Here is a 27,165-nt window from a genome sequence, read left to right on the forward strand (position 1 = left end):
CAGCCCTTTTTATTTTATACTTTGAGACAGGGTCTCACTAAGTTGCCAAGGCTGGCCTTGAACTTGCAATGCTCCTAACTCTGTCCCCCGAGTAGCTAGGATTTTAGGTGTGCACCACCATGCCCAGTTTTTTGTTTTTTTTTTTTTTTTAAATTTTAAATTGAAATTGTATGTATAACGTGATATCTGGGTATACATGCATATAGTGAACTGATAATTGCGATAAAGATCGTTCACACATTCATCTCTCTGTAAGTTACTCTGTGTGTGTGTGTGTGTGTGTGTGTGTGTGTGTGTAGTGAGAACATGTCAGGTCCACTCTCAGCAAATATCCAGTACATAACACGGTATGATTATTCGCTGTACATTAGACCTCCAGGACTTAGTTAATCTACATCACAGAAACTCTGCCTTCTTTGACAAGCCTCTCCCCTTTTCCAGAGGGTGATCCTAACCCCTGTCCAGTGAGAGGAGCTGCTGGCCTGGTCCTTGCCTCACTGGTGAGAACCGAGTTTGAGAGATGAGCCGTGCAGTCTCTCAGTTGGAACGGGGGTCCCCCAGTTCCCTGGTGGCAGACTTCCCACTCCCAGGGTGGTGTCCAACCAAAGCTGGGTGTTGCGAGAGAGCTTCGTGGGCTACGATTCATCAGTGCCTGTGTGTCTTGAGCCTCTTATTTCAGAGTACAGTGGCGTTTCTATTTTAGTGTCTTCTGGTTACCCAAGCCCTTTATTGGGAAATGGGCAGAGAAAGGGAAAAAAAAAAAAAAAAAAAAAAAAAAAAAACCACTGGGTTTCAATTGTGTGAACTGTGAAGCTCAGAAAATTTGGGGGAACTTTGGTCTTCTAAAACTCCAGCCATGAAAGTTCAAAGCAGAGAGTCTGGGTACAGAACCTAGAAACCCCCCAGCACCAAGCTCTTCTCCAGCAACTTCCCCACCACCGCTCAAACTACAGCAGGAATTTTCTTCCCTGATTAGAAAATGAAATAAAAGACAAAGGGAAAACCCAGAGGACAACCTCCTGTACACGGGCAGCAGAAAGACGACGCTGGCTTTCAAAGAGCAGTGGAAGAGAGTGATCACAGGGACCCAGAGCCGGGCATAAAAACTCAGAGCCGGGGAGAGGGCTGGGCAGGGAAGAACTGACCCTCAGAGTCGCCTGTGGACCACAGTGTGAGTAGCAAGACTCTGAGGAGCGGAGTGTGTGGACAGATGGCTCAGCACTCAGAACAACAAAAACAACAAAATAGAAGCAGCACCGTGTTTTTGCCATAGTGCCATCTCACCTGGATAGAGAGCCTCATTCATAATTAAGTCATTAATAAGCAGACGGTTCAATTAAAGTAATTCATAGTCAATTAAAGGGATATGTACACTCCGAATGTTACATGCACAGTCACTGTACAAATGTCCAGTGGTTTAAATATGAAGTGTCCCCCAAAGACTTGTGAGTTGAGGGCTTGGACCCCAGTGCAGTAATGTTCAGAGGGGGGATTTTTTTTCTTTTTTTGGGAAGTGACGGCACATGCGGGCTCTGATCTCATCAGTGGATTAACTCATTGATAGCTGAATGGATACTGGGAGGTGGTGGAGGCCGTGGGAAGCAGGATCTGGTGGAGGGAGTGGGTCCTTGGGCCTTGTCCTTGGGGACTGTATCTTGTCCCTGGCCCTTACCCTTTCTCTTCTATCTCTTGTCTGCTTCCTGGTTGCCCTGCGCTGAGCAGCCTTCCACCATGATGTGGATTTAAAAGTTTTTTTTAAAAAAACTGAACATCCCTGAGGGGATCTTCTAGCTCCCCTCAGGCCCAAAGCAATGGAGCCAGCAACCACAGACCGAAACTCCTGAAACTGTGAGCCGAAATAAATCTTTCTTCCTTTAAGTTGTTTTCCTCAGATTCTTGTCACAGCAACAAAAAGCTGACAACACACATAGATACAACGGAGTTGTGTACTGAGAGGAAACAGAGGAATTAAAACGGGTAGTGGAGAGGAAATCAAGTTTTCCCTTTCAACACTGGCTTGGTTTCAGCGACGCAGATCACTTCACCTATCTCTTTAGAGACATCTGACCCGCGTCTGAAGATAATGAGGGTCCCAGGCCCTACGCCCAGCCCCCACGCTCTCGCAGGCTGGGGACAGAGTAGTCAGAATCCTGGGTTTTATCTGTCAAAGTCAGGGATCCAGCCCCCCCACATCGGATGTAGGTTTGGTGTAACGGTCCCCAGCCTTTCTTCCTACAGCTCTCTTTCATTGAGGTTTCTGAAGAACACAGGAAGTTAGGAAAAAAAAAAACCAGAAAACAGCAACCCACTTCAAGCTCACCACAGTCTCAAGGCCAGAGAGAGAGAACAGAGCACAGAGGCTCAGGGGACATCATGTGGGTCACCTGCCCAGACAGACAAGGTGGGCGGAGCAAGCAGAGGAAAGTGGGGGGTGGGGGCGAAGGTCTACATCCAGGTGCTCAGGAGCCCCCAAAGGGAATACGTTCTATTTCTGCTGACTGAGAATTTTCTGGGGCGCACACACACACACACACAGTCATGAAAGTGATAAGAGTTTACATTCTTTGGAATCACATCCAACTGACATGCCAGAAAGACACTCAGATAACGTGGGCAAGACATCACATTTGTATATCTGTCTGGAGCTCAGTTTTTCTCATCTCAAAATCGAGGGGATTAGGCAAGAGAAAGAAGATTTGAGGGAGTTGTTAGGAAAGAGAAGATACAAGATACAGGGATATAGATGAGGGGGAAATAACTAAGGCCTCATCTTCTCGAGAGTGGGGACGAGAGCTTCAAGAGATTCCAGATCACTCGTTTTACTTCCTTAGTTCACAGATGAGGCTGAAGCTGAGACCCTAAGTGTCTTCCAAAGGCACAAAGCTGAGCACTGTGGGAACAGAGTAGGGGTCTCCTGCCACCATAGGATGAAGGACCTCCGAGCCTGTCGGGAGGCCCACCTGGGACCAGGTGAGCCCTCAGTGGCTGACTGTACAGATAACCCCAGGTACAGTGTTAAACAGAAGAGGGCTGATTTCCAGAAGTTTCTCCACCACCATTCAACATCTCTCTGATCTTTACTCTGCCTGGCCCTCCATGGACTGCCCTCTTGGGAAAGGCTTCTTCCAGCCTGAGCCAATGTGCTTACCTGCCTGAGTCTTCGTAAAAATGGCGCCTCAGTACAAAAGCTCTCTCTCACACAGGGGCAAGTGACAGCTTCCCAAGCCCCAGTCTTCTCCTCCCTCCACTTTCTGGAGATGATGTTGGCCCCTTTAAAAGGAGGAGACACTGCCTCAGAAAGAGCTAAGACCTATGCCCACCTGGGACCAGAAACTGAGCTAGAAGAGGCCTCCCAGGCTCTGCTAAGGGAGGGACTCCAGATGAGGAACGTCCCAGCATTCTGGGCATGGAGTAAACGCATCTGTCCTGGCCCAGTCAGATCATCTGGGACAGATCCTGTTACCTCCCTGAATCTCAGTGTGCTTGTCCACTGAGGTTCGGCATGGGCAGCCGTCTGCCTAGACCTGTTGTGAAGGTTAGCAATACCAATGCACACAAGGCGCTTGTTTGTGAACCACAAATCTCCCAGCAGATATTGGTCATGATGACAGAGCCTCCAACTTCCTCAGGCTCCTTCAAGCATCTGCATACACGTTTGGTTGTAGGGGTCCATCTTGTTGAAAAGAGCCCGTCCGTCCCACCACTGGACCGCCCTCAGTACCAGACGGTCTTTGTGACAATACGTGCAGGCGACTTTCCACAACTTCCAGCGCAGGTGGTCAGCTCTGCCTCTGCAGTGCCTGGTGGAGCCTCGGCCTCCTCGCCCTGGCTTTGCCCAGCCAGGCTCTGGCTCTAAACACAAAACTATAGAAAACACGAGGGTCTGGGGTTCACGGATCTTTCTATAGCAGGACCATCTGCTGTTTATACACAGTTTAGTCCCAACCTCAGGCTTCCTGTAGGGGTCAGTTTGGATGGGATCTGCCGACACCAATGATGGCGGCTAGAAGCTTGGGACGGTCACTCCTAGGAGGGACAAGGAGGATGGCCATGCCTGGTGGCCCTGCCGACATTTGCCCAGCTTGAACCAGTCCTGTAGATCCCTCCTCTCTTGGGGGTCTTAGGATTTTGGAGCTCAATGAGCCTTGAAGGTCACATGCCCTGTGCCTTCTCCATGGCCTTGCAGCCCACAGGTGTGGCTCCTGTCTGATGCTCAGTCCACTCTGAACTCTGGTCCCGGCTCATCCTCCAGCTGAGGTGGCAACCACGATCCACTTCAACCCCACGGCACCAGCTGAGCAGACTAACCTCCCACTCCTGTGTTCTATTCTCGGCTGTCAACGTGGCCATCATTTGTCAAGTGTCTACACCTGGCGGTGTGCCAGGTGAGGAAGGAGGATCCAGAACACAGGCTTCCCTGCTCACCGCCACGGCCCACGGCCCTTCTGGGGAAAAACAGGTCATATGGGCAAATCCTGGGCCAGAGGTGAGTGTGAACGGTGCCCGTCTTATGTGCAATGGGTGTCCCAGTCCATTGCTAGGGGAGGGAGGGGCCGCTGCAGGGCAGAGGAAAGAGCAGAGTCCCAGGGGCGAGAGGCCTGGCTTCTGTTTCTCAGCCCGGCGGGGACTAGCAGCTTGTGACCGTCAAGCATAGCTTCCTCCATCCAGCCCTCTTCTGTCTGTAGTAGAGTGGTAAGAAGTTACCCACATGGACTAGCCCAGACCAAAGGAGAACATGGGAAAGGGTCTCAGAGATCATTGGTCTGGTGGTTTCTAGAACTCAGATGCTTCTTAGAGAAAATCATTAGAAACTCATCGCTACCCTAGAACTACAGGTCAGAATGGATGGGTGGTTTCACGTCCGCAGAAGCAGTTGGATCAGGGCACACCTGCGACTGGATCGAGGTCTCATCCCAGGCTGCATCAGGGCTCTAAGACCTTGGGTCCTAAGAATTTCCTGTGTGTCCAGTCCAGGCTTGGAGTTGGGACAGCCTCACTAGTCTGGGAGGGACTGCCCTACTGCCCCTGCTGTCCTATTGCCCCATCTTCCTACCACCCAGGAAACCGCCGTGCCGCTGGCAGGAGGCATTTCTGAGCCCCTGTATCCCAGCGTCCATGTACTCCCACTTCTGAGGACCCCATGCCTCCCTCCAGCCCCTTGCAACCTCCTGGATGGTGGGAAAGCCTTGAGCTCCAGGCTCTTTAATTAACCACGGGACTTGGAACAGAGTGGTTCAACTCTCTGGGCCCAGGTCTCTCCTGTTTGAAGAGGAAGTAAGGCTGGACTCTCAGGTCATTTCTGGCTCACTGTACAGCATCTCAGAGCTGGAAGGAAACACAGACATCACCTAGTCCAGCATTTCCAACCTGTAACACCTAGAGAGTTGATCTCCTCAGCCCTCAGACCACAGGGGGAGGGCATTATAATAACAGCGATTCTCGTTTCAGTGTTTGGTGCTTTGACCCCGGGGCCTTGCTGATCTTGGTGGGAATGCCCCTCTGGATTTAACCAAATCCTGAGTCCATATTCCCAACTACCTCTCAGACTATAAGTCACTACTACCTCCCCTAAGCACCCCAGCTAGGTACCAGACAACCGGGGACAACTCCTGTCCCTGCTGAAATCTCCACTCCAGCCAATCCTAAACCTACTCTCCTTGCTGCACCTGTTCCTTCCCAGGGAAACCACAGTCAAAGCTCCTTCAGCCTCCTGACCCGCCAATGTCCCTGCACGGCCTGCTGTGGCTCCTATTGCTACTCCTGTCCTCCATGACAGCTGCTTCTGCACATGGATGTCTTGCAGCATTTGATTAAAATGAACTCTAGAAACTGTGCTTATATGCAGTCTGCTTTGGGGTTCCAGATACCTTCCAGTTTACCTCTTGTGTGCTATGCAACATTTGTAGAGGTTATGCACACATGAAAAGGGTTTGGAATCCCTGGCCAAGCAGCCTGCAGGCTAACCGTGAAGCCCTCTCTGCCACCCCTGCTGCCCTTCAGCTTGGGGCCAGCCTTTCCACCTCCCGCGCCCTCTCCAGCACAGGCCTGCCCTCTCCAATCCCTTTGCAGCGTGACATCCCTTCAGTTCTTTAAAGGCTGCAGCCCTGAGCTCCCTGGAGGCTTCTCCTCTCCCATGTCACCCTCCCTGTTCCCTCAGGGGCTCAGAAGTTCACTATTCTGTAGCTCTAGAAGATTCCAACCGAAGGCCCATCTCTCCTGCTTCTGGTCTGAAGGAGGACAAAAGGCACCGTACCCGAGAAGACACCCATTTATCGAGTAGTCTTTATGTGTCAGGCATGGCACTGAGCAATGCCCCTGTGATTTCTTGTGTAGTCCCCAGAACAGCAGAGCATGCAAGCCTTCATGCGACAGGACATGAAGGACAGGACAGGGCTGTGACAGTCCTTCCCAGGCTGTATGCTCACTCCTGGGCCAGAAGGTGGTGCAGAAAAAGTGCTCAGAAAAGAGATGCGTTGAGTTGAATAATGAGCTGTTATTTAAAACCGATCCTGTTAAGATCCCCGTATTACAGATGGAGAAGCGGACTCTCAGAGAGACTAGATAACCAGCATAAGGTCACAGGTCACAGGGCTCAGAAATGGTGCAACCAAGACTTGTTCCCAAGTTTACAAGAATTCAGAACCCACATTCTTTATTCTTTTTTTTAATTGGTTCTTTTTAGTTATACATGACAGTAGAGTCCATTTTGATAAAATTATGTAAGTATGGAATAGATCTTATTCTAATTTGGACTCTAGTCTCATGGATACACACAACGGTGAGGTCACTGTGGTGTATTCATATATGTACATAGGAAAGTTACGTCAGATTCATTCCACTGTCTTTCCTTTTCCCCTCCCCTCCGCCCTCCCTTCCCTTCATGCCCCTGTGTCTAATCTACTGAAGTTCTATTCTCCTCCCCACTTATTATAGATTAGCTTCCACATATCAGAGAAAAAGTCAACCTTTGGTTTTTTGGAATTGACTTATTTCCTTAGCATGATAGTCTCCAGATCCATCTAGTAAATATCATAAAGTCATTCTTCTTTATGACTGAGTAATACTCCACTATGTATATGTACCACATTTTCTTTATCCATTCGTCTGTTGAAGGGCACCGAGATTGACTCTATAGCTTAGCTATTGTGAATTGTGCTCCTATAAACATTGAACTGGCTGTGTCACTGTAGTATGCTGACTGTAAACCTTTTGGACATATGCCAAGGAGTGGGATAACTGGGTCAAATGGTGGTTCCATTCCTAGTTCTTTTATTTGTTGTTCTATTTAGTTGTACCTGACAGCAGACTGCATTTTGATTCATTGTGCACAAATGGAGTACAACTTTTCATTTCTCTGTACATGATATGGAATCACACCATTCATGTAATCATACATGTACTTAGGGTGATGATGTTTGTCTCATTCCACCATCTTTTCTTCCCCCGCCCCCTCCCCTCCACTCATTTCCCTCTACACAATTCAACAATCCTCCATTCTTCCCTTAGCCCCCCACCCCCACCCATTATGTTCAGTATCCACTTATCAGAGAAACCATTTGGCCTTTGGTTTTGGGAACTGGCTTATCTCACTTAGCATTTTCTCCAATTCCACCCATTTACCTGCAAATGCCATAATTTTATTCTTCTTTATGGCTAAGTAATATTCCATTGTGTATATATACCACAGTTTCTTTTTCCACTCATCTATTGAAGGGCATCTGGATTGGTTACACAATCTAGCTATTGTGAATTGAGCTGCTATAAACAGTGTTGTGGCCGTGTCACTGTAGTATACTGATTTTAAGCCTTTGGGTATAGGCCAAGGAGTGGAATAGCTGGCTCAAATGGTAGGTCCATTCCATGTTTTCTGAGGAATCTTCATACTGCTTTCCAGAGTGGCAAAACCCACATTTTATTTTTAAAATATTTTAAAAATTACCTGACAATAGAATGAATGCATTTATGCATTTTGACAAATCATACATAAATGGAGAATAACGTCTCATTTTTCTGATTGTACATGTAGAATCACATTGGTCATGCAGTCATATATGTACATGAGGTAATAATGTCTGTTTCACTCTACTGTCCTTCCTACCTCAAGCCTCCTCCCCTCCCTTCACTCCCCTCGACCTAATCTGAAGTAACTTTATTCTTCCCTAGCACCCCACTCCTCCTTATTGTGAATCAGAAGCTGCATATCAGAGAAAACATTTGGCTTTTGATTGGGGGGATATGCTTATTTTGCTTAGCATGATATTCTCCAACTCCATCCATTTACCAGCGAATGCCACAATTTCATTCTTTATGGCTGAATAACATTCTATTGTGTATATGTACCACAATATCTTTATCCATTCATCTGTTGAAGGACACCTAGGTTGGTTTCATAGTCTGGCTATTGTGAATTGAGCTGCTATAAACATTGATGTGGCTGTGTCACTGTAGTGTGCTGATTTTAAGTCCTTTGGGTGTAAACGTGGAGTGGAACCACCATTTGACCCAGTTACCCCATTCCTTGGTTTATACCCAAAGGATACAAAGTCAGCAAACTATGGAACCCACACTCTTGACTCTCCCACTGTGCCTACAAGAGTCAGTCTGGTTTCCACGGTTGACCTTGACATTCCACCTGTGACTCTTAGCCGGCGGACATGCCGGGAGTGTGGTTCCTCTGCAGCTCAGGAAGCCGTGGGCCACCTCTAGCCTGGCAGCTCTGGACCGAGCTCTCCATTGAGGTTTCTGAAGACGCGTTTGGGCGTCTAACCACAGTTTTCATCTTTAAAAATAAGACAAAAACCAAGAGCGGAAACCCATGGCAGGAGTCCGGAGTCACCCTTGGTTCTCAGAGCGGCATTCGGTGGCAGCGTCATTGGGCCACCTGGTGCCCAGGCTGAGAAGGGCGACCACAGAGCAACAGGAGGCTGACCTCACTGGGGAGGAAGAAGCGTCTGAGGCCACGTGTCCAACCTCCCCGACCTCCACCTCCTGTCATTCTTGTTGCTCGTAAGCCCCCTGTGGGCAGAGCCACGGGGCAGGGTAGCAGAGAAGGGACAGGGAGTGATGGAGCTGGGCACGTCATCAGAGGAAGGACACAGCAGCACCAGGCAGGACCCTGGACCACCACCAAGGTGAGAAGCTCAGGGGGTCCCCACACACTCTGACCCAGCTGCCGTAGATGGTGCAAGATGACAAATGACTTGACCCCTGGTGTGGCCACACGCGGGTCTGTTCCTTTGCTTGTTCATGACCAGAACCTCTCACCCAGATTTGGGAAAGCACCCCTGATTGCCCTGGGCTTTCCTGGGAGCCATAAATACCCAGGCAAGGCAAACCAGCTTCGTTGGAGACAAGCAAGAGTCTGGTTTGTCTCTCTGTCCCTTGCAGCTTCAGGTCCCTTTTTGAGAACTTCAACAGAACGCAGCCGAGCTGATAAAGACAGGGTGAGGTCCCCCGCCCCCCCCCGAGTGCCTGCGTGGTCAGGTGTCGTGGCCCTGAGGACAAGAGCACAGCCCGTCCTGGGAGGGACCTCAGTTGCCTCATCGCAGCAGGAAGAGGCTGGATAGGCTTTGACAGTCGTCTGTTACAGTCCTCAGTACAAGTCGAGCATCCCAGTCTGAAAATCCAAGATCTGAAGTACTCTACCCTCCAAACCTTCCTGAGGACTGACCAACACCACGTGGGAACTTCCACGCCTGATCCCACGTGAGGCATCACAGTTAAAACGCAGATGCACCCGGATACGTGTGTGTACATGGAACAGAAATAAATTCACCTGTGGACTTGGGGCCCCTCCTCAAGATCTCTCATTATTTATATGCCAACATTCCAAGATCCGAAACACTTCTGGTACCCAGGCATTTCGGATAAGAGATACTCAACCTGCATATGAATTCCTGTGTCACTTGGCATGAAGTCTTTGCAGGTAGGAACGCCTGCAGCCTCTGAGTCCAGGGCGGGGCCTGGCCATAGCAGCGTCCGCTACTGTGAAGGGCCCCCAAGATTATAAGATGGCAGAAGAAGAGCTATAGGGCAGGGGGTGCGGAGGAGGGGGTACTCGGGCAAGGCCTCTAAGAAGAGAGAAGTGGAGTCTGGAAAGCATCGGGACCAGTGGGAACACAAAGAGGAGATGAGATTCCTTTCTTCTTTTATCCCCATATCACAGCTCTGTTTATTCTGAGAAGCAACCAGCTGCGGCTCCAAAATAGATATGCCGAGAAACGCCTCTAATGATAGAGAGCGCTTCTGGAGGAACCAAGCTCGGAACAGCCCTTCCCAGGGCCTGGGAGCCCAGCAGGGCTGGAAGAAGGGAGAGGCTTCTGAAATCTTTCTGCTCTGCCCGCCCGACCCCACCTTTCCAGACCAAGGCAGTCATGGTTCATCCTTCCAGGGCTCCAGGGAGCAAAGTCTGGCCTTGCAGTCACTGTCAAGCCCCAGGGAAGCTGGCCAGCTTGTCCCTCACAGGGATGCCTTGGCCATGTGGGACCTGTGATGTCCCCACAGACTTCAATCTCCTTTCCAAGTGACTTTTCTGAGAGCAGCAGAGAAGACGGCTTGTGAAGCGTGTGGGTCAGTAGTTCATGTGTTGCATGCACAACGCTCAACCGTCTAACGGGTGGAGTTAGACAGGCCAGGCTTCTTCCAGAGCGTTAGAGAAGCCAAGACTTGCACTGGGGGAGACTGAACTCCAGCTACAGGGGAGCATCTGGGGACCTCCAGCCAAGGGCAGGGAGAGGGAATCAGGATGGACAGTCACTAAGAGGACCTCGGTTAAGCAGCAATGGTAGCAGGGCGAGCTGCGTTGAGCAGGCGGAGGATGAGGTCTGGTCCAGAGGAGGACTCGAGGGGTCTGACTAGGTTGGGTCAAGAAGGGCGTCCTGGTCAGTGGAAGGGAAGCAGAGAGAGCAGTGTGTGTGGGGACATAGCTCTGCTCCTCCCTCACCCCACCTGAGCATCAGCTGATGGGTCCCCAGCTTCCGTGCACTTACCCTGCAGCAGAGGGGAAAGATGGCGTGAGGCTACGTGGCAGCTGGGGACAAGGGCAGCGTAGGCCTGGGCCTCCCGAAAAGCTGATCCTGCACCCAGAGCAGGCCCAGCTGGCCTGGTCCACAGCACTCTGTCCTGTAGGGGCTGCTTTGTCCCGGCTCCAGAGGAGGAATCAGGGACCCAACAGGGGCATCCCCAGCAATGCCTTCTGCACCTGCAGGGGGCAGCTTAGGGTGACTAGAGGGAGAGAGTGTCTTCTTGGGGGCCCACAGCCTGGCTTCCTGTTGAAATGGGTACTTGCTGGTTGGACCCAGCTGGGAAGGCCCAGACTCTGACGCACCTAGGCTGTTCTGTCCCTTGTCATTCCCAGGAGGTCAACAGGGTCCAGGAGCTGTCCTGACATAGCACCTGGACTTGTCCTTAATGGTCTGGGAAACCTGGCCCTCTAGCTGCCTCCCTAAGTCCATTAAAGATTCTCTTAGGCTGGGGCTGGGCAACTCCCAAAGCCAGGAAGCCACTTGGCTCCAGCTCATGGAATAGATGACCACCAACATTATTTCTAAATGACTCCGTTCATGTCAGTTTGTATACCTGTGTGTGTGTGTGTGTGTGTGTGTGTGTGTGTGTGTGTGTGTGTGTGTATGTGGCCATGAAATTATTAACTGGTGAAAGACAACATTTAAAATACATCATACTGTCTGCTGCCCTATTTTGGCATTTCTTTTTCTTCTTTTATAACCCAGAGAGCCTCTAAAAATGGAAGCAGTCCAGACCTTTCTAGAACTTTCTGTTCTCAGCACTGTCTACCTCCTCAAATTGAGCCTGCAAATGCCAGGGAAGCAGAGGATGGCCTCCCTCCCCTCCTGTTCTCTCCTCTCTGTTCTGCTTCTTAGGCTGCCTGGCTGCTTCCCTTGGTACCTCGCCTGCCCCTGTCCCTGTCCATCAGTGCCTGCTCCTGTCACACACAAACACGAACACCCCACGACATACTTGAGCAGCAGCCTCAGGGCCGGTGCCCTCCCAGCCTCTCTTCTCAGAAGTTTCACATGAGACTTCCTGCTCTCTCATGGGACCCAGGCTCAGTCACAGGAAATGTGCCTGTTGCAAAGACTGACCTGCCCAGGGGCCCTGCTCAGGAGATACCCGCCTGGGAATGGGAAGTTAGCTAGTGGGAACCGCTCTGTGGACCAGCAGCCATGGCCATGCCCAGATGCCTGCTCGGATCCCCGTCTCCGATCCTACAAGCTTGGGGGCAGACCAGGATCTGGCTGGTGGAAAGTCTTCCTGGGTTTGATTGGGCGAAGGCCAGCCGACTGCCACAGGAACCACCAACACCCAAATCTGGAAGCTGGATGTTGCTGGGGACACTGTGCTGTTCACATAGGAGACAAACTAGGTTAGCATAAAAGGAAGTGGAGAAGCTGTCCGCAGCCCTGTCCCCAGAAGGAGCCGGCCAGCCCAGGGATAAAGAGATGGAGGCGCGAGGGGAGGGGTGCTGAGGAGGCTGAGGCCGGGCAAGGGATGGAATCACTGCAAGCTCTGTGTCACTCCAAGACCAGAGAGCTATGAGTCACCTCTTGGGTCTTCAGACTTCCTGCCAATCATAGGAAGTAGAGTATCAGGTGGGTTATGTCCTATTTGACACAGAAAAGTAGAGTATCAGACAGGTCATGTCCTATTTGACAAAGAAGCTCAATTGGACCACAGCATATGTGGCAAAGGAAAGAAGACACAAAAAGGCAGGCCAGCTAGGGCTGACTGCCCGGTTCCAACATCTCAGTGTCAATGGAAATGCAGAGGGACAAGGCGTGATGGCCAGCGGGGTGGCACACACCTGTAATCCCAGTGATTGGGAGGCTGAGGCAAGAGGATTTCAAGTTTGAGGCCAACCTCAACTACTTAGCAAGGTCCTAAGCAACTTAGTGAAACCCTGTTTCAAAATAAAAAACACAAAGGACTGGGGATGTGGCTCAGTGGTTAAGTACCCCTGGGTTCAATCGAAAGAAAGGAGAGAGGTGGGGGGGAGGGAGAGGGAGAGAGAGAGAGAAGAGAAGAGAAGAGAAAAGAAAGAAGGCATGATATTGTTGTCACTGATGTCCTTCCTCAGGACTGTAAGCATCAAGTCCCTCCTCATCTTACCCTGTATTCAAATCCTGAGGTTCAGTTTGGAGGGAGGAAGGCAGATTACCAACTACCCCAGTGGTCCCCAGCATCAGGGTCATCTCAAGCCTTCCTAGTTTTAGGCTGTGTGCCTTTTGCCTCTAGGAGGAGACACAGGCTATTGATAATAATAATCTTAAGATAATAAAAATGTACACGTTTAATGTGCCAGTGACAAATATTAACACAGTTAATTAGCAATGCAAAGAGATAGGTAGTGTTATTTTCCAGCCATGTTGCATATGGGAAAACTGAGGCCTAGACAGATTAAAGGAATTCACTCAACATCACAGAGCTATGAAATGGCAGATCTGGCTCTTCTGTCCTTAACCAGCATGCTATACCTCTGAAGGAGGCATATGGAATGTCCTTGTACCGTGGAGGAAAGTGAGCAGGGCTTGGGCAAGTCCCTGTTCTTGCTAAATTGTTTCTTCTGCAACAACTCCCAAAAAGCTGCCAAGGTCGAGCTATGGGTTATGGTCTCTTGCCTCCTCCTACTTTCCCTCAGCTGGCCTGGGGCTGAACTGCAGAGACTGTCGTGGCAATCAAGTCAACAGACATCCCTGGGTTCCCACTCAGCGGGCAGACAAGAAAGGACACAAAGGCCAGGACAGAATGATCCAGAAACTTACACTGGGCTGGGGAGAACTTTCCACCAGACAATGCTGCCCAGCGGTGTGGTAAGTACAAGAGAGGTGCAGATTACTCCAGGGGCAGTGCAGGTAAGAGCTGTCAACCTTACCTCCTAGAGTGGGGCAGTCCCCAGCCCAGCCTTCCAGGTGGACAGGCTTGCAAAGAAGAGGAGCGGGGTGGTAAAGCTGTCAGCAGAACTCGGAAGTAATGGGGACAAAGTGGCAGGAAACGCTGGGGCTCGCTAAGGATTTCATCAAAAGTACCAGGGTCTATAAAGGTGACGGCCACTCTACCCACAGCGAGGCCTGGAACGGACTTGCAGGAAAAGACCCTCGGGGTAGCAACTTGGTGGCCTGGCATTGATTTTAGCAAGAATAGAGACTCACCAAGAACGGGGGGCAACACTGAAGAGAAAGAAGGGACAGGTGATGGGAGGAGATTCCTGAGGTGGAGTCCCCAGGAATCCGTGGGCCACCGGAGAAGGAAGAAGCATCAGCCAATGAGAGGGACCAAGGTTGGGCCATTCATTAAGTCAGGTGAGAAGCTGGTCTGGAAAGTTCTGTCTGGGGCTGGGGCCATCCATGGAAGGGTAGAGAATGTGGGGAAGTCAATAGCCAAGAATTTACGGAAAAATTCTGTTGGTCACTCTAGCACTGAATGCAGCATCAATGCGCCCCTTGCCCCACATCTTTGCCTGCCCGAGGCTCCTTTTTGCAAGTCCACCTAACTGGGCCACCTCCGCCCTGAAGCTTTGCTTCACACCCACGGTAGGATGAGGTCTTGCGCAGTTTACGGTACGACTTGCAAATATGTTCACTCCGGGGCCACAGGCTTCTCATAAGCTGGAAGAGTGTGGGACACATTTCCAAGTCGTATTTGGCATAGGACCTGGAGCATCCAGAGGAGGCTGCCATTCACTGGGGAGTGTGGACCTCAATGGCCCTCGTCCGGGACCCTGAGATGTGCTCTGCAGGTGCATGGGCCCCTCCTCAGACGCACATGGGATGCATCTTCCAGCTCCCGTTGACTGCCGGCAGCACAGACGCAGCATCCTGGGGGCAGGCCACACCTCCACTACTGACCAGCAACGTCATGAGCTCATTGCCAACTATTCTGGGCCCAGGCTTCTTCCCTGTACCATGGAAATAATAATGCAGCCGATGCAGAGTTGTGAGGACATACGTGGGCTGTCCAGAGAGCACCAGGCTCCAGGACTCTTGGGGGCTGGCGGGTACCCCGCTGATGTTGCTCTGCATGCAGGAGCATGTTGGGAGCAGGCGACCACTAGGCTGTCTAATCTTAGCCCTGCAGTGGCCTGGCCATTTCCTCACTTCCTCCCCTGCAGCATAAGGGAGCGTAATCATGACCCACAGGACTAGGGTGGTGAAACGACCAGTAAGAATCCACATACGCGTGTCCCAGACGCCAAGGGACCGCACCAGCTCAGCACAGGGCAGACATTTCTGGGGCTTCAGCCAAGAGTCATCACACAGCATACCCCAGATGCAGGCTGGGTGACACCTTGGGCCTCTGCCTCACTCAGAGCAGGTCGTCTGTGATGGGGAAAGGCAGGGGTTGGCCCAGAAGTTCTGCAGAGTTGAAAGAAGGGCCAGCCTAGATCCCAATCAGAGTCACAGAGGCCCTGAGTGGAGAGAGCTGTCCGAGGTCACCCTGGCCACACTTGAGCCCAGCACAGACAGGCATCCCTCTCCGCCACCTTCTGCTTGAATTCTTTTAGTGAGAAAGGGGACGCACTCCCTCAAGGTTTCTGCAGCCCGTTCCACGGTTCCAGGACCTAATGTCCAGGAAGCCTTCCTTAGGAGACCCCACACACTCTAACTTCTGGTCTGTCTGTGGCTGGCCACCTAAGCTATTAGAAAACAGCTCATCTGCTTTTCCAGTTTTTTCTTTCTAAACTGCCTCAAATCCTTCAAACGATTCTCACAAGACAACCTCTTCAGGTCCTCACCTTCATGGACACTGCCCCAAAGCCTTTCCAGCAGGTTCAAGAGGATCCCTCAGAACTGGGCCCAAGACCATAGAAGGGCCACTGCCTGGCAGAGTGGGCTGGCCCTGGTCCTAGCCCCACCTGACTCACGGTCTTCAGCTGCAACATGCATGGAGCCTCTCCCGCTTTCCGCTGTGAGCAGGCAGAAGCTGATGCTACTCCAGGAGAACACAAGACTCCCCAGGTCACTCTGACCATGTGGGCATCTCAGGTATCCTTTGTCACCAAGAGTTGGGACCACGCTCCTGATCCACGACACTGCAGAACTTACTGAGCCTCACTGCCAAGGCCTCATGTGAGAACGGCTCTGCCCACACTCTGACACTCTCACTCGGTCTGCTAAGTCCCTTTGAGAGATGGCCAGTAGTGGACGTGGAGGGCTGGGTCCCCTCGTCCTTCAGTAGGGCAGACTGCGGCAAAGGGCTTTGGGCAAGGGCAGAGCGTCGCAGGGAAGCATTGGAGGGGGGCGAGACGGTGCTGGGAATGGGTGGGGTGGGGTCTTGGTTTGCCAAAGGCCCCAAGGTCAGGGAAGGAGGGAACAGGTGCAGAGGACAGGACAAACAGGCTGACGGGTCCCCAGGAGGACAGACCGTGCAGCGCCGCTCAGTCAGGCCAGGGGAGTCGTGGCAATGGTGGACACTGCCATCTGTCTGTGTCTCTCCAGCATAAGGAAATGACACATACCTGCCATGCTTTAGGGCGCTGTCCGTGAATCAGACCCCGGAAGTGGAGTGGGGGAGGCTGGGCTCAGGAGGGCAGGAGAGGGGAGGGGAGAGAGGGAACGCAGGAGGCTCAGGATCCTGGCCTGGCCCGAGGCTCTGACTTCGACCCAGAGCCCTGCCTCCAGGGTGGCAAACTGGGTCAGCCAAATTATCAGAGGCTTGGGGCCAGACCTGGATTAGGACAGGCTGCGGGGATTGGTCGGCGGTTTGTATGCATAAGAAGAAGTTCCCAGTGAGGCCCAGGCTGCCCCTCCCATCACCAGAGCTGGCCAGGTCGCTAAGCCAGGAACACACTCCGCGTGGGCCTTGGGAACATGCAGATGGTATCTTCCTGACACAAGGGGGGGGGGGGGGTTGAGGCAGCAGGGGCTGCCAAGCCCCAGCCCAGTCCATCCAGGTACAGAGGCCCAGGGAGGAGGCCTCGCTGGGAGGCCCGGAAACGCAGGGCGCTGAGATAGAGGTTCCGCCCAGCCACAGTTCAGCCTCCCATTTTTACAGAGAAGATGGGTGCCATGAGCCCCCACCATGGCCCCACCCCAGTCGAGGGTCAGCTCTGCCTCTTCCAGGCCAGCGCTCTCTTGCCTCTAAAAAGTCACCCCCCCACCTGCCCTTTCCTTCGTGACCTCCCTGACAATTGAGAGACCAACAAGTTGGATTTGGAGAATAACTAAGGCTCCTTCTTCCTGCTGTCACCTGGAAGAAGAAATCCCCAACTCTAGACCAGAGGGCAAGGGAAATATCTGAAGCCCCACGCCCCTCCCGGTTGGTCAAGATACAGCAGGTGCAATGACCGCAGGGTTTCACATCCTCCTGTGTCCTAACCCAGCGTGTGCCATGTGGCATGGCTTCACTGCGATCCTCTGGGCATGGGGAAGGCCCGCCCCCTCATGCCCTGCCCCTCACCCTGGCTTCCTTCTATCTGATGGGGAGCAAGTTAGCTCCCAGGTAAAGGTGGGAGGGCTGGAGGAGGAAGGGCCCTAGGACGATCCCTCCCTGTCCTTAGCACTCCTTCGCTGTCTTGGCCTCGTGACCTCTCCTGACCTCTGGCCAGGCCCGGCCTCCCCGAGAGCATGTACTGTCTTGGAAACATTTCTAGAGTGCAGACTCGTATTTATTTAGGCTCGTTGAGTGAATTCCGTGTGCCCCTCTGGATGAGAGGTTCCGGGAGGGCCGGGAGGGCTGGGAGGACTCGGTCTCATCACCACAGCCCTAGGACGCAGTTCCCTCAGTGACGTTTGCTGCCTGAATCAATGAAAGTGGACCTCCACCGGTGGCATGTGGGCATGTGTGGGCTACAGTGACTGACAGATGGACCTAAGGCAGACTGGACCCAGCCCCTCGAGGTACATGGACACTAGGAAAAAACAGCATAAAGGTCTCAGTCACAACCAAGTCGCACAGAGGAAGCCTCCAGGTATCAGGAAGGGCACTCAAATTCAGAGCAGAGGGCGATACTCGAGGGTACAGAGGATCATACCCAGGACCTGGCACTGGGGACTCAACTTCATGCCGAGTAGTGACATCAGACTCCAGATCCTTGTGAGGCAGGGACAGAACACAGAACAAACAGCTGCCCTAACTCAAAGATGGGCTCTAGACACACTGATTGCCAGTTCCCTGCATGTGAGGAAGTCTGAGCTCTGGCCAGGGCCCAGCTGCAGAGAGGGAAATGGGGGCAGGGGTGCTATGAAAAATGGTGGACTGAGACAGACATCATTACCCTGTGCACATGTATGATTTCATGAACGGTGTGACTCTACATGGTGCACAACCATAGAAATAATGTACCCCATTTGTATACAATGAACCAAAAGGCAGTCTGAGAATGAATCAAACACCATTACCCTATGTAAATGTATGATTATGCAAATGGTAAGCTGTTACTCCATGTGCAAACAGAGAAACAACATGTATCCCATTGGTTTACAATACAAATAAATTTTTAAAAAATGCAGTCTGTAAAAATTTTTAGAATTTTTTTAAAAAGAGAGAGAAAGAAAAAACTAAGGACCAAAGCCTGTGCTCTTATACTTAGGTGCAACAGGAATTCCGACCCAAGTAATTAAAATAGAAAGAAATCCAGAAATGGTGACAAATGACTCAGGCTGAGGAACAAGCACCACTCTGCAGGACATTTCCACAGTCAAAAGTACACGAAAAGCTCACTCCCCTCCCTGCTTACAAGTGTCACTCACACCCAACGTGAGCCGACCTTGAGGAAGGGGCAGGAGACACAGCCCCAGCAGAAGATCAAGAACTGGAGTGAACTGGGCACTCGGAGAGCTTGGCGTGCAGCTCAGTGGCGGGCACTTGCTAGGTCGGGGAGAGAGAGTGTTAAAGAGAAGGCCACACTCAAATGCTAGTTGACAGGAGCGTAGAAGATGGGGCAGAAAGGCTGGAGTCAGGCGTCACCCCGCCATTCCGCTTCCAGGAGGAGAATGCAACTAAAGAATGTTTGGACTTTCAACTCAAGTCCATGTTCAAAATTATAAAACCACCAAGACAAAAGAACCAATAAGAGAAGGAAATAATCACACAATCAATCCCATAAAAGCAAGAGCATGCGAAAGGCAAGTGCAAAACACAGCTATTTGAAAATGTGAAATAATACAGTAGGAATGTACTGAATATATGAGAAGTTGTCTTGGTCTGTTTTTCATTGCTATAACAGAACACCTGAGACTGGGAAATTTATAAAGAACAGAGACTTGTTCTCTCAGTTCTGGAGGCCGGGAAGTCCAAAGCCAAGGTCCCACATCTCCTGTGGGTGAAGGCAGAGGGCAAGCTGCACAGGAGAGGTTACTCAAAGCCTCTTTTGAAAAGGCCTCAACCAGGAAGTAGCCCTCAGAACCCAGTTGCCTCTTAAAGGCACCATCTCTTAATACTGCCACACTGGTGACACCTGCAGTATGGAGGAGACACATTCAAACATATCAGGGTTTTAAAAACAAACAGATAAAGCTTAAATTTCCCATTAAAACACAAAGACCTTTGGATTTAGTTTTTATAAAATCCGGATTGATTTTGAATTAAATTAAATCTGAATTTTACATGAACTAAACCTAAAATCTTAAGACAAAATAGCTGAAATAAAGAGGTAGAAAAATATAAACCAATTACTAAATAAAAGGAAGTTGACATATGAAGTAACCATTGAGCATGGTGATGAGAAATTAAGATGTTAAAAAGAAAAAATTCACTAAGAAGTTACAATCATAAAATTATATGCACCAAACACAGAGAATTAAAAATATAAAGCAAAGGTCAACAGAAAGACAAAAAGAATTGCTCCTTTTCTCCTTCACAACTTCACGTGGCCTGAGCGGTACAGAACTGGGCAGTGTTCAAGTCGGCGGAACTTTCCACCCTGAGCTATGTCCTTAGCCCTGTGTGACTCTGCTGGCATGCAGACAATTCTGGGTACTTCATACAGGAGTGGAGCCCAGAGAGGACAGGCAAATTTGTCAAAAACACACAGCAGCTGCTATTTGAGACAAGGTGCTAAGTACTGGTGCAGCATCTCGTGTGACCACACAGGAATCCAGCCAACACAGGTTGGCTGAGTCACTCCAACTGCTATGAGTGACCCCAAAGAAACTAAGCTCCAAAGATGTCGAGAAACTTTCCAGAGGCCACACGAGAGGTGAGCCAGGAAGTCTGAATCCAGACCATCTGATGTGATCTCCATGAGACCAGCTGCCATTTTTACCCGGCCTTCTCGTACAGCATGCGAAGCCAAGCCTGGCACAGAGGAGCCTTTGACGAATACCTGAGGAAGCGAGGGATTCAGACACCCCTCCATGCCTGCACCTTCCATTCTGCCAGAGCACCTATCGGCTATCTCACTTGTTTTGGCTATGGGTTCCCTTACCCAACAAAGGCGTCTCCCCTCCAGCTGGACCGTTGGCCACATCCCCTCCCTCATCCAGAGATGGCCAAGGAAGAAGAAAGCCCAGCTCACCACACGTGACGCAGCATCAACGGCGTCTCACGAACACAGCCAGCTTTCAGCTGGTGGTTGGGGAACGGTGCCCGGATGCCGGTGAGGGAGAAGGCAGGCACGAGGTGGCCCAAAGCACGGAGGATCTGGGAGGAAATGAGCCTTCTTTCCCCTCTGTGGCCGGTTGCTAGCTTCACCTCCCTCTCCACATGCCACAGGCAGACGTCGGAAGTGACGGGCGGGAGATGAGGTACACACCACCTCAGATGGCCTTGGAACTATTGGGCGGCGAGAAGTCTCGGGGGCAGAGGTGTCAGGATTTTCAGTCTGTAGCTATTTCTTTCTACTTTTCATTTTGAAATAATTATAGACTCACAGGAAGTTGCACAAATAGCACACAGAGTCCTGTGTACTCATGATCCATCTTCCCCTAACAGTGACATCTTGTACTATAACATCAAAACCAGGAAATGGATATGGGCATAGCGCTCTGACCAGACCACAGACCTTATTCCATGTTCACTACTTTTTACATGGATTCGTTTGTGAGCATGTATCTGTGTGCATGTGCATGTAGTTCTATGCAATTTCATCTCACATGCATACTCATGTAACTACCACCTCAGTCAAGATTCAAAACTGCTCCATCATTGTGAAAGGACCCACTTGTAGTCACATTTGTCCTTCATCTCTGCAATTATCATGTGTTCTCTGTCTCTACAGTATCATCCTTTTAAGAATGCTAGTAAATGGAATCATATAGTATATACCCTTTCCAGATTGATTTTTATCCATCCACATAATGCCCTTGAGATTCATCTAGGTGGTTGTGTGTTTCTGTGGTTGGATCCTTTTTTATTGCAGAGTAGTATTTCACTGAATGGATATACCGGTCACCCACTGAAGGACATGTGGATTGCTTCCACATTTAAAAATTTGCTATTGACTATAGTTCTTCAACAAGAACATCATCCTTTCTGAGAAGTTGTAATGATAATAACCATTTCCATGGTCAGACTCATGCAGCTCCCCATAATCCCATATATGTCCTTTACTCTTACCCCCAACTCTGGCCCAGTACCCAGCATGGTCATCGTGAAACTGATAGATTAATAGCAAAGTTGTCATCATAGTCATTTTCTAACATAGGCCACCCCTCCCCCCAGTGATCATGACACACTGTTGGAGACAACTTTATCAGTGGGTGGTGGTCACGAGTGAGTGGGTCACGTCCTATAACTTGCACCTTGATATAACTTCAATAGAGATAAGAACAACCACAGGATCCTCAGGTGACTCCAAAGTTTTGCTATTAGAAGTGATAATATAATGAATCTCTTACTATAAAAGGAGAATTACTGAGTCAAAAGTCATAAATGCTTTCATATGTCTTGATACACAATGACAAGTTGCTATCCAGAAGGGCAGATGAATTAGTTTCCTACAGTTGGTGTAGCAAATTAACCACAGATTTGGTGACTTCAAAACCACAAATTTCTCTTACAGTTCTTGAGGTCAGAGGTCCTAAAAGTAAGGTCAGCAGGGTCACATTCCTACTGGAGGACTTAAGGGACAGGTCAAGGGAGTTTCAATTTCAGACATAAAATACAAAAACCATCCTTGAGAATCAGGGGTGAGTCTGTGGGAATTCACTGACATTGACGCTGGGTTCAGTCTAGCAAAGGTGGAAAAACGAGCAAACTTGTGAACTGGTCTGTGACATCCTATAAACAGGCCAACATGAGCAGGAAGGCAAGCTCGGTCACCTCTTTCCGAGGGTCACTGGTATCAAACGTGCAGCAGTAGGTCGGACAGCACAGCAGCACAGAACTGATTCATTGGTGGCCACTGCACCACCTGGTTACCCCATCTCCCTGCAAAGTCTTACTCCACCCTCAGCAATAACACCACGTGGCCACTTTCCAAGCACTTTCGATGTCACCATTAGTCTCCATTTCCCAAGTTTGACAGTGCTCCCAACAGACGCACATACCTGCATCCGTGGATCATTATCTGCTACGCAGCCCACCAAAGCTTGCAAATTTATTGCAGGGGCCTCAGTTGCTTCCCTCGCCTGCCACGCCTCCTCCCCCTGCATCAGAGAATTTCGCTCACTCTCTTGGTGGGAACTATGCCTCTTCCTGACTCACCTCTGGTGGAGGCTGTCCATCATAAAGGACCATCTCTTCTACCTCCTCGTTCTGGTCTGGACACAGGATGGGACAAATAATTGAACTAAAGCAGAATACCTCTCCCTCCTGGCCATGGGGATCGCTCCCAAAATGGACATAACCATCTTAGCCAGACCCACCGGCATTCTTCTCTGGCACTTTTTAAGTGTTGACTTCAGGAAAGAAGTGTCTCAGTGAGAGATGGGTGATGCTTGGACACTGTTAGCAGCCATGTTCCTTGCACATGGCAGATGCTGTTCTGAAAGAATAAAGTCAGTGCACAGCAAGAGTCGGAGGAATGAGAGGCAGAGGGACAGACTCAGAGGCATTTGACCAGGTCTAAGTCCCAGGCTCCAGTCCTCTTTGGGTTCAGCTCCTTCTGGAACTTCACTTAATTTGCATAAACAAGCCAGCAAATCCCCCGCCCCTTTGGGGTTTCTGACATCTGCAACCAAGAGTGGTGTGACAGTCAACAGGCAGTGAAGCCTTTCTGCTCTTGCTTCCTCTTCCAGAGCAGGCCCTTTATTGCTGATGCTGACTCTCCCCTGCTCTTCAATGCTATGCACATCCAGGTCTAAGGGACTGAGCAGGTTTACTGAGCTGGCTCCCCAGGCTTTGCCCCTTCAAGTAGCAGAGCAGTGGGAAATCTCGCCTCCGAAGCAGAATCCCCTTAGAACAGCTCCACCATGATGGCGCCTCACGTGGTCTGGGTCTGCCATGATCAGTGGATAGAGGGATGTGTCCTGGTGAGGAAACCATGGGTGTGTGTGTAAGAGAGAACACACACGAGCGAATGAGCCAGGGGTACACAAACGCACAGGTCAACAAGTGAGGTACAGTTGGGCCACGCTGGGCCCTTTCTATCCCACAGGAAAGGAGAGGGAGAGAAATGTAAAGCAGATGCCAGGCAATGGGCACGTTTAGGATGTCCTGGCAAGCAGTAGCACTTTCCTGGATAGGGCATGCCAGCCCCGAAGCTAAGGCGATGCCCGGGCTGCCATGGTGGTCCCGGCTGTCCTACCGCCCTTGTCTTGGGTATCTGACAACACTGACAGTCCCACCGTTGCTCAGCCCAGGGAAAATCTGTATTATAGACTTTCTGGGTTTCCCTCATAGTGGGTGCTAAATAAATATTTGTGGAATATGTTTGGATTTATTTAGGAAAAAAATATTTATTTTGCTAAGTAAATAGTTTTGAAATTAAGTCCTCTTTAACCCAGGCAGGCAGTCTTATGAACATGCCATGCCACTCTCTACTTCTGTGTCCTTGAGGTGACTATGGTCTCAGCCAGCTTAGGGGAAGGAGACCCTCCCTCTACTTCTTATGCCTTGCTTTCTATTGTTCTTGTTGTAGAAAATTTTACTGTCCTTGTTCTAGAAATAATCCCCTTGAATTTAGAAAACACCCAAATAAACAAAAGCTCCTACCTGGCTGATTCTTGGGGCGAAGGCAGGTTCACAAGTGTGAACTGGCCCAGGTGACCCCTTCTGCCCCTCCATTTGAAAACATGAAGTGCATCAGACTCTTGCTCCAACAGGTACTTAGAACAGGACAGACAGCTGGGCGGCTTGTCCTGCGCTTTGACCTGTACTTGGCCCTCTGCATCATGCATACACAAGACACGAGGAATCCTGTGCATGAGTAGGTAGGTGGAAAACAGCTTTTTGGCAGCTCACCAAGATCTGTGTCTAATGGGGCTGGGGAGCCTCGCTAAAGGCGGGCCGTGCTCCAATGGCAGAGGAAGCTCAGTCAGAGGGGAGAAGGGAGGCAGCCCCGCCAGCGGGCCCTGAGTCACCCAGACCGGCCCCACAGAGCCGCTACTGTCAGCTCCCAGCCCTGAGGAAGTGGGGCCCGAAGAGCAGACTGAGTCATATTTATTGAAGAGACCCTGGGAACAAAGCTGTAGAAGGAGCCTGTGCGGGGGACGGCATTCACACTGCTGCCACCGCCCCACCAGTGCTGTTCCCTGCCTGGAGCGGCTGGGCTACGTGGGATGTGGCTGACGACAACCAAACACCAGTTCCACCTTCACATGGCCCCTCGCAGGTGGCGTTAACCCCCTCGGACCAGGTGTGCTTCGAGATCGGCTTACTACTGACGTCTTGCGTCTAACATCCCCCGTTGAACAAGTCTATGTTTTATTCAAAAGATGATGCTCCTGAAATTATCCTGGAAGTTGTGAAGTGTTGATTATTTAAAGTTTTAGATGGCAAAGAGTCGCTGGCAGCATGATTACGCTGCTATCGTAAAAGATCTTTTTCCAGACTCAGTTCTATGCTCGGATGGAATCCCGCTGGGACGAGGAGAGGGATGGAAGGTGACGGATTTGGGGTCCAGACAAAGTACTGCCTCTGCACTGTCACTTGCCTGTGGTCTCACATTTGTATTTTTATTTGAAAAGGAAAAGAAACACTTCCACAATCCGAAATTAATCCTCACAGAGGTCTCAGGGGCTATTTTCGCACCTGCACATAAAAGGATTGGTGGGTGATTGCCAAGGTCTCTTCTAGCTTAACTTTCCTTGGTTTTATGTCTTATTTTTCTGTCAAGGCAGAATATAGATCAAATCTGTCTCCCCACGGCTGCACACCAAGAACCTATATCTTTTTTTTTTTTTTTTTGGTACGGGGGATTGAATCCAGGACTGCTTAACCATCAAACCACACCTGTAGCACTATTTTAAATACTATATATGGAGACAGGATCTCACTGAGTTACTTGGGTCTCCCTAAGTTGCTGAGACTGGCTTTGAACTTCGATCCTCCTGCCTCAGGCTCTGAAGCCCCTGGGATTACAAGCCACATCGCCACACCAGGCAGTACCCATATCTTTTAAAAGCTGACTTTAAGATGGCTCACAGCTGACCCCAGCATTACACCCACCTCCAACAGTACATGAAGTAGGAGTTCCTGGCCTTATAACAGGAGGCTCTGCATCTCCCCTGCCCCTGAAGTCATGGGTTAGAGGGTAGGTTGTAGCCAAGTCCCTGACTGAAGCTGTACCCCTCTTCCCAAGGGCTTCGAAATAGATCTTTCAGCAAAACCAGAGCCTTGAGAGCATCTTACCTGTTAGGATTCTCCGTCACAGGAAAACCATCCCCAAGTCCCAAGAAGAGAAAGTTCAATGTCTCTGGGAAGTTTGTTCATCCTTGGCCAGATTCCTAACCTTCAAGATTCAGCAACATCCAAATTCTATTTATTTCTTATACCTTCATTTGACTTCATATGAATCGCTTACTTTAATACCTCTGGCTCCAAGTAATGGGTCATTTGCGAATTCAGCTTTTGTTCAGGTCACTACTGAGCTCTTAACTCCCATGGAAGTATCCATGCCTTAAACTCCAACACTTGGCTATCCTGCCTGGGGCATGTTCAGACTCATTTGTTTTTCTTATGGCAAGGACAGAACCATACACATCCCCAAGCCAGAATGAAGAAGAAGCCTCTAGCAAGTGTCTGGACTGAGGTTTTGACTAGATGATTGATAACCCCAGGGACCCCAGGGAACAAGAGGGGAAGTTGCTGCAATCTATTTTGACAGCTGCAAGACAAATACTGCCTGTTAGAAGGGATCAAGTTCACCCATTAAGCCTGGGAGGGCCAATGTCTGTCATCTTTCAGTTTGCAAAAAGTTTAGGTACATTTAAAGGGACTTTAGGCATTTTGGAATCTTTCTGTTATACAGGTCCAGAAATAGGATCAGATCTGTCCAAGAAAATTCCTCTAAAAATCGTAAAACATCTTGAAACATGGAGAGGACACTGATGCATGTTACCTCCTCTGAGCCTCACAGCACCCCGAGCATCTGATCGGGGGCTCGCAGCCCCACTCCACAGGCCCCTGACAGGAACCTCTGGGGTGCTGAGCATGGGGACCAACATCAGAGGCCTACATGGCAGAGCCAGAGCTCAGCATTGTGGCCACAGCACTGAACTTGCTCCTGAGCCTCCAACCAGAAACCTGGCCTTAGCTTGAGGGAGGGCAGTCATGAAGGGAAGAACAGGTAGGTAGAGATGGAAGGAGGAGAAGGGAACATTCTAGAAGTTTGCCAACTGAACAAGAAATCACCAACTGTTTGCCACGTATTTTGCTGGGTTCGTTCTATTACTTCATTTAATAGTCATCATAGTCCTGTGAGGAAAATATTTTAATTCCCTAGAAATATTAAGACTTAGGGTAAGGAAACGCGGCCTAAGTTACATAGTCAAGGGTGTGGGGGAAGACCGGGGTTTGGAACACACATCTTCAGACTCAGACTCTCTGGTCTTCTCTATTGTTCCATACAATGGACACCCAGGAATCCCCAGCGAAGTCTCCAGTTTTAATCACGATACCAACAGAGAACAGAAGGTGGGGGGGCTTCACTTTGTATGGTGTCTGGCCCAAAGGTTGAGGACTGAGATGCACATGAATTGAGGGAAAAGGAGAGGGCAGGGTCATGCCTGATCCAGGACGTTGGTGCTGTCCAGCACCACAGAGAAGCATCCAAAAGGCAGATGCTGGGCCCTGGGAGAGCAAGAGAGTCAGCAGCCAGGGGCCAGGGCC

At 50.3% G+C, this 27,165-nt stretch overlaps 1 protein-coding gene across 5 annotated transcripts in view; it reads right to left on the reverse strand.

Moving 5' to 3' along the window:
• PTK2B (protein tyrosine kinase 2 beta) overlaps positions 1-27,165 on the reverse strand; it is a 115,451-nt gene that overhangs the window by 68,707 nt on the left and 19,579 nt on the right. Inside the window, exon 1 of one of the 5 annotated variants that reach the window (XM_079141275.1) lies at positions 20,471-20,855. The exons of 3 other annotated variants lie outside the window; for them this stretch is intronic. The gene's annotated coding sequence lies outside the window, so the exon portion shown is untranslated. Of the gene's footprint in view, positions 1-1,672; positions 1,694-20,470; positions 20,856-27,165 lie in introns of those variants that run through there. One more of the 5 variants, XM_079141277.1, reaches the window with a different exon arrangement.

Source organism: Sciurus vulgaris (genome assembly GCF_902686455.1).
Source record: "Sciurus vulgaris genome assembly, chromosome: 5".
NCBI classification, from domain to species: domain Eukaryota; kingdom Metazoa; phylum Chordata; class Mammalia; order Rodentia; family Sciuridae; genus Sciurus; species Sciurus vulgaris.